The following is a 7654-nucleotide window of genomic DNA, read 5'->3' on the forward strand; positions in this document are numbered from 1 at the left end:
CACTTCTGAGTAGAAAACTATTGAGTGCATTATTACCTGCTGAGGTGTCCACTCTGTGCCTGTGAACACACCAAGGTGATGGATTGATTCCTAATGGCAGCTTCTGTGAACAGCCTGCAGAGGCCTGGAGCAGGCTGGCCAGAGAGGCTGTGGAGTCTCCTTGTGTGGAGGCATTGCAAAGCCAGCTGGATGTGTTGCTGTGGGAGCTGCATGGGGGGTCCTGCTCTGGCAGGGGGCTTGGCCTGGCTGCTCTCTGGGGTCCCCTTCAAACCCCTGACATATGGAATGGAATGGAATGGAATGGAATGGAATGGAATGGAATGGAATGGAATGGAATAGACCAGACCAGGTTGGAAGAGACCTTTGAGATCATCCAGTCCAACCTATCACCCAACACCACCTCATCAACTAAACCATGGCACCAAGTGCCTCAGCCAGGCACTTCCTAAACACCTCCAGGGATGGGGACTCCACCACCTCCCTGGGCAGCACATTCCCATGGCCAATCTCTCTGGCTGGGAAGAATTTATCCTAATCTCCAGCCTAAACCTCCCCTGGCACAGCTTGAGACTGTGTCCTCTTGTTCTGGGGCTGGGTGCCTGGCAGAAGAGACCAACCCCCACCTGGCTCCAACCTCCCTTCAGGGAGTTGCAGAGAGCAAGAAGGTCTCCCCTGAGCCTCCTCTTCTGCAGGCTAAGCAACCCCAGCTCCCTCAGCCTCTCCTCCCAGGGCTGTGCTCCAGACCCCTCCCCAGCCTCCTTGCCCTTCTCTGGACACCTTCCAGCAGCTCAACATCTTTCCTAACCTGATTCTGCGATCCTGTGAGATTTGTTTAAGCTCAGGGCTGTGCAAGGCCAGCCCAAGGGGCACTGGGTGGCAGCTGGAGCAGAGGAGGTGGCAGGGGAAGAGGAGGGAAAGCTTTTTGGCTGGGAGGGTGGCAGAGGGCTGGAGCAGGCTGGCCAGAGAGGCTGTGGAGTCTCCTTGTGTGGAGGCATTGCAAAGCCAGCTGGATGTGCTGCTGTGGGAGCTGCCATGGGGGCTGCTGCTCTGGCAGGGGGCTTGGCCTGGCTGCTCTCTGGAGCTCCCTTCCCACCCCTAATGGTCTGTGATTCTGCCATTGTCATCCTGTGACCCTGTGTGTGCCTGCATCACAAGGAGAGCACCAGAGGGTGAGCAGATGCATGAAAGACTGCCAGTTTGGGATCAGATCTCTAATTTAAAGAAACAAATCTGACAAGGGCAAGGATGGCTGCTTCCTGCACAACTCCTGCACTGCTTCCATGAAGAGCATCTGGGCACCTTTGGGGGAAACACTGGAGACCCCACCTGCAGCACTGCCTCCAGCTCTGGGGCCCCCAGCACAAGAGGGACCTGGAGCTGCTGGAGAGGCTCCAGAGGAGGCCACCAAGGTGATCAGAGGGCTACAGGACCTCCCCTGTGGGGACAGGCTGAGAGAGTTCGGGCTGTTCAGCCTGGAGAAGAGAAGGCTGCAGGGAGACCTCAGAGCAGCCTCCCAGTACCTGAAGGAGGCTACAAGAAAGCCAGGAAGGGACTTCTACCCAGGGCTGGGAGTGATAGGATGAGAGGGAATGGATTGGAGCTTGAGGAGGGCAGACTGAGACTGGAGAGGGGGAAGAAATTCTCCCCAGTGAGTGATGCATTAGAATAGGACAATGAAATGAGTGTAGGTTTTATAAATAAATATGAAATAGAATAGGCCAATGAGGCCTTGAGCAGCTGAGTGGAGCTGAGAGGGGTCCCTGGGCATGGTGGGGAGCTTGGAGGGGATGAGCTCTGAGCTCCCTTCCAGCCTGAGCCACCCTGTGACTCTGTGGTAACCTGAGCACAACAGAGAAACCAGAACTATGAGTTTGTTAGACTGCACATCTTCAGCCCCAGCACTGAGGGCAGCCCTCAGGCTCCTCTGCTCCAAGCTCCAAGCCCCAGCTGCCTCAGCCTGGCCTCACAGGGACATCTTCCACTGCCTGCAGCAGCCTGGGGGCTCTGCCATCGACTCTCTCCAGCCCTTCCCTCAGCTCCTTCTTGACCTGAAGGGCCCAGACCTGGCCACAAGATTCCAGCTGTGGCCTCCCCAGGGCAGAGCAGAGGGGCAGGAGAACCTCTCTGACCTCCTGCCCACAGCCCTTGTAATGCAGCCCAGGATGCCCTTGGCCTGCTTGGCCAGCAGGGTACCTTGCTGGCTCAGGGGCATCCTCCTGCCCCCCAGCACCCCCAGCTCCCTTTCCCCTGTGCTGCTCTCCAGCAGCTCAGCCCCCAACCCATCCTGCTCCATGGGGTTGCTATTTCCCAGCTGCAAGGACTCTACCCTGGACTGGATTCCATTTCTCCCCACCCAGCTCTGCAGCCTGGCCAGGTCTGGCTGGAGGGCAGCACAGCCTGGGGGCTGTCACCACTGCTCCCAGTTTGATGCCAGCAGCAAACCTGCTGGCAGTGCCCTCTGTGCCCTCAGCTGGCGACTGTATTGAATTCGTACAGCCCTCCTGCAGACCTTTCCCTCTCCTTGCACCACATGAATTTGCCTGCAGGCTGCCAGCAAGAGCCTCTCACCCTTTCCCCAGTGCCTGTGACCTCCAGAAGCTCCTGCTTTGTCTGTACTTAAGGGTGCCCAGGACCTTGGCCTGCCAAACAACTCAGGAGAGGGCTGCAGTTTGAAGCCAGCATATGACTTGGCAGGACAAACCAAGCAGCCAAGCCCTTGCATCTCCCCAGGGGGAGCAGCAAGCTACTTTGCTCCTTCCTTCCATGTCTTTGAAATGGAAAATCCCAGGAAAGTAAAATATTGATAGCTGTCAGGGGAGTTAGTTACAAGCTGTGGCCAAACTTCACTGCAGTTTTCACCCTGGACAAATTAACTGTCCCCAAACACGGCCAGAGTTAATCTTTAAGTCCCAAGGAGTTGTGTCCAGCCCTTGGGAGGAAGAAGCCAACGTGCTCCTCGTGAAAATGTACCTGGAGACCTGCAGGTGGAAGGCCTTGGGGGTGTCAGGTGGTGCCAAACTCCCCAGGAGCCAGCAGTGGTCCCTGGCAGCCCAGCAGGCAGCTGTGTGCTGAGCTGCAGCCAGAGCAGGGAGAGCAGCAGCACAGGGAGGGGATTCTGCCCCTCTGCTCTGCTCAGCCCCCACCTGCAGCACTGCCTCCAGCTCTGGGGCCCCCAGCACAAGAGGGACCTGGAGCTGCTGGAGAGGCTCCAGAGGAGGGCACAAAGGTGATCAGAGGGCTGCAGAAGCTCCCTTGTGGGGACAGGCTGAGAGAGTTGGGGCTGTTCAGCCTGGAGAAGAGAAGGCTCCAGGCAGACCTCAGAGCAGCCTCCCAGTACCTGAAAGAGCTCCAGGAGAGCTGGGAAGGGATTTTTGGCAAGGGCTGGGAGTGCCAGGATGAGAGGGAATGGCTTTGAGCTGGGAGAGGACAGATTGAGACTGGAGCTGAGGAAGAAGTTGTTCAGTGTGAGGGTGGTGAGAGTGTGGCACAGGCTGCCCAGGGAGGCTGTGGCTGCCTCCTGCCTGGGGGTGCTGAAGGCCAGGCTGGAGGAGCAGCTGAGCCTAGCTGAGAGAACCGCCTGGGGCTGTCAGCTTTTCCTCGCAGGCAGTTCAAAGGGAGGTCGCTTAGAGCACTGCCTCTGCTGGGGGGAGGCTGAGGCTCCTCAGCGCAGCGAGCCGTGCTCCAGGAGCTGCGCTGCGCTCAGCCAGGGCTCTCCTGCGAGTCAGCTCTCGTAGAGCACACAACACTGCCACCTCCTGCACCCCAGCAGCAGCACTGCTGCCTTGCTTCCCTCCCTCCAGGGGCTCCAAGAGCCAGAGCGATGTCACGGCCTTCATTGCAGCAGGCAACCCAGGGGCTGGGAGAGAGGAGGCTAAGTGCCAGCAGAGGGGGGATGGCCTCCGTGGGCAGCTCCACACAGCAGCTGCTGACTGCAGCATCCACCCTGCTTGCTCTGCAGCAGCCACTGAGCTTCGGAATGAAGGAGAGGACACTCACAATGCTGCTAATGAACAGCACAGTTAATTGCTCCTGACCCTGACAAAGCCCACTCTGGTGTGCTTCACTGGCAGCAGCCCACGCTGCTGATGCAAAATACTACCCCTGGGCTATATTCTGGGATGTATTCTGCTGTCCCCAGCAGGAGAAGGACACAGAGCTGCTGGGGTGAGGCCGGAGGAAGCCACAGAGATGCTGCAAGGGCTGGAGCAGCTCTGCTGTGAGCACAGGCTGAGGGAGCTGGGGCTGTGCAGCCTGGAGAGGAGCAGACTCTGGGGGGGACCCCTCTCAACTCGACTCAGCTGCTCAAGACCTCATCCAGCCTGGCCTTCCTCTGTACCCTGTGCTGCCTCCCAGCTGCCAGCACGAAGGAGGGCACCATGCCCAGGATGTCTAACAGCATGGAGGCTCTCCCAGCTTCCCTGCTCACACCTACCAGGTTGCTGGGGGTGCACTGGGAGGTTCACCCAGCTCTCCATCCCTGACCAGCGATTCTGAGGTCCTTTCAGATTTGGGAAGGATCCCTGGATAGGAAACTCCTTGGCCTATTGTCTACTAAGTGGTGCCAGATCCCTGCAGAGCTGTCCCTCAGTTGCCTACACAACCCCCAAGGAACTGAGAAGTCCCAGAGGAGTTCACAGTTCTGCCTCCAAGGCAGTCCCCAAGTTCCTCAGGAGGAAGTCCTCTACCATCTGAAAAAGAGGTAAAGCTGTCCCCATCCAGGGGTCTCCAAACAGGGAGGGCCACAAGGATGCTCCCAGGGCTGGAGCAGCTCTGCTGTGAGCACAGGCTGAGGGAGCTGGGGCTGTGCAGCCTGCAGAGGAGAAGGCTCCAGGGGCACCTCAGAGCTGCCTGCCAGGAGCTGAAGGCATCCTGCAGGAAGGCTGCAGAGAGACTTTGGCTGAGGGGGGCTGGAGCCAGGCCAAGGGGGAATGGTTTGGAGCTGAGGCAGAGCAGGGTTAGACTGCCACACACCAAGGCTGCCTCCTGTCCTGGGCACTGCCTCCCCCAGCAGGGCTGGGAGAACCATGGCACAGGGTTCAGCTGGCACAGGGCTGGGTCTGCTCCAGCCTTTGAGGAGGCTTCAGTGACCTGAAGTTAAAATGCTGCTGCTCCCTGCACTCACTGCATCCTGAGTGCTTCTGACAGGAGGAACAACAAAAACTCCATCTCATCTGCTCATCTGCCTCAGTGTCCAGGTGCAGCCTTGTGTCGAGCTGCTCAGGGCTCTGTGCTGGGTTCAGTGGTGTTCAGCATCTCTGGCAGGGACCTGGGCAGCAGAACTGAGGAACCTGGGCTGCTCTGCTGCTGCCCACACCAAGCTGTGTGGCCATGGAGGGCAGGGATCCATCCAGAAGGACCTTGCCAGGCTTGAGAGGTGAGCTGGTGCCAGCTGCCAGAGCTGCATCAAAAGCTGCAGGGCAGGGTCCTAGAATCATAGAATCAGTAAGGTTGAACAGACCTGAGAGATCATCCAGTCCAACCTACCACCCAACACCTCATGACTAACTAAACCATGGCTCCAATGCCACATCCAATCCCCTCTTGAACACCTCCAGGGATGGGGACTCCACCACCTCCCTGGGCAGCACATTCCCATGGCCAATCTCTCTTGCTGGGAAGAACTTTCTCCTCACCTCCAGCCTAAACCTCCCCTGGCACAGCTTGAGACTGTGTCCTCTTGTTCTGGTGCTGGGTGCCTGGGAGCAGAGACCAATCCCCACCTGGCTACAACCTCCCTGCAGGGAGTTGCAGAGAGCAAGAAGGTCTCCCCTGAGCCTCCTCTTCTCCAGGCTAAGCAACCCCAGCTCCCTCAGCCTCTCCTCCCAGGGCTGTGCTCCAGACCCCTCCCCAGCTTTGTTGCCCTTCTCTGGACACCTTCCAGCAGCTCAACCTCTTTCCTAACCTGAGGGGCCCAGAACTGGACACAGGACTCAAGGGGTGGCCTCAGCAGTGCTGAGCACAGGGCACAAGGACTTCCCTGCTCCTGCTGGCCACACTCTTCCTGATGCAGGCCAGGATGCCCTTGGCCTTCTTGGCCCCCTGGCCACACTGCTGGCTCATGTTCAGCCTACTCTCAACCAGCACCCCCAGGTCCCTCTCTGCCTGGCTGCTCTCAGCCACTCTGCCCCCAGCCTGCAGCACTGCCTGGGGTTGCTGTGGCCAAAGTGCAGCACCCTGCACTTGGCCTTGTGGCATGCCCTCACCATGCTGCAGCCGGGCTGGGCTAACCCCGGGCACCAGAGCAGGCTGTGTGCTGAGCGGGTGGAGAGCAGCGCAGCTCCGCAGAGCCCTGCCGGTGTCGGCTGCTGAGCAGCTCCCCAGCAGCTCTCACGCCTCTCTTCAGCGGCCAGGCTCTGCAAGTAGGGGGCAGGACAGGCGGCGCCACAGCCCAGCCCGGCACAGCCTGGTCCCGCCCAGCTCCGCCACGACCCCACCCGCAGCCAGCGGCGACCGCAGCCCAGCTGAGGACACGGCAGGGCAGGATAGGATAGGGCAGGGCAGGATAGGATAGGGCAGGGCAAGGCAGGCAGGGCAAGGCAGGATAGGATAGGGCAGGGCAGGATAGGATAGGGCAGGGCAAGGCAGGCAGGGCAAGGCAGGATAGGATAGGGCAGGGCAAGGCAGGGTGGGGCAGGGCAGGGCAGGATAGAATAGGGCAGAGCAAGGCAGGGTGGGGCAGGGCAGGGCAGGATAGAATAAGGCAGAGCAAGGCAGGGTGCGGCAGGGCAGGGCAGGATAGAATAGGGCAGAGCAAGGCAGGCAGGGCAAGGCAGGATAGGATAGGGCAGGGCAAGGCAGGGTGGGGCAGGGCAGGGCAGGATAGAATAGGGCAGAGCAAGGCAGGGTGGGGCAGGGCAGGGCAGGATAGAATAGGGCAGAGCAAGGCAGGGTGGGGCAGGGCAGGGCAGGATAGAATAGGGCAGGGCAAGGCAGGCAGGGCAAGGCAGGATAGGATAGAGCAGGGCAAGGCAAGGTGGGGCAGGGCAGGGCAGGATAGAATAGGGCAGGGCAAGGCAGGCAGGGCAAGGTAGGCAGGGCAGGATAGGATAGGGCAGGACAAGGTGGGCAGGGCAGGGCAGGATAGGGCAGGGCAAGGCGGGCAGGGCAGGGCGGGGCAAGGCAGGGCAAGGCAGGATAGGATAGGGCAGGGCAGGATAAGGCAGGGCAGGCAGGGCAGAATAGGATAGGGCAGGGCAGGGCAGGCAGGGCAGGGCAGAATAGGATAGGGCAGGGCAGGATAGGGCAGGGCAGGCAGGGCAGAATAGGACAGGGCAGGGCAGAATAGGGCAGGGCAGGCAGGGCAGGGCAGAATAGGATAGGACAGGGCAGGGCAGGATAGGGCAGGCAGGGCAGGGCAAGGCAGGGTAGGATAGGATAGGATAGGGTAGGGTAGGGTAGGATAGGATAGGATAGGATAGGGTAGGATAGGGTAGGATAGGGTAGGATGGGATAGGATAGGATAGGATAGGATAGGGTAGGATAGGATAGGGTAGGATAGGATAGGGTAGGATAGGGTAGGATGGGATAGGATAGGATAGGATAGGGTAGGATAGGATAGGGTAGGATAGGATAGGGTAGGATAGGGTAGGATGGGATAGGATAGGATAGGATAGGGTAGGATAGGATAGGGTAGGATAGGATAGGGTAGGATAGG

Source organism: Dryobates pubescens, chromosome 12 (genome assembly GCF_014839835.1).
Source record: "Dryobates pubescens isolate bDryPub1 chromosome 12, bDryPub1.pri, whole genome shotgun sequence".
Classification (NCBI taxonomy): Eukaryota; Metazoa; Chordata; class Aves; order Piciformes; family Picidae; genus Dryobates; species Dryobates pubescens.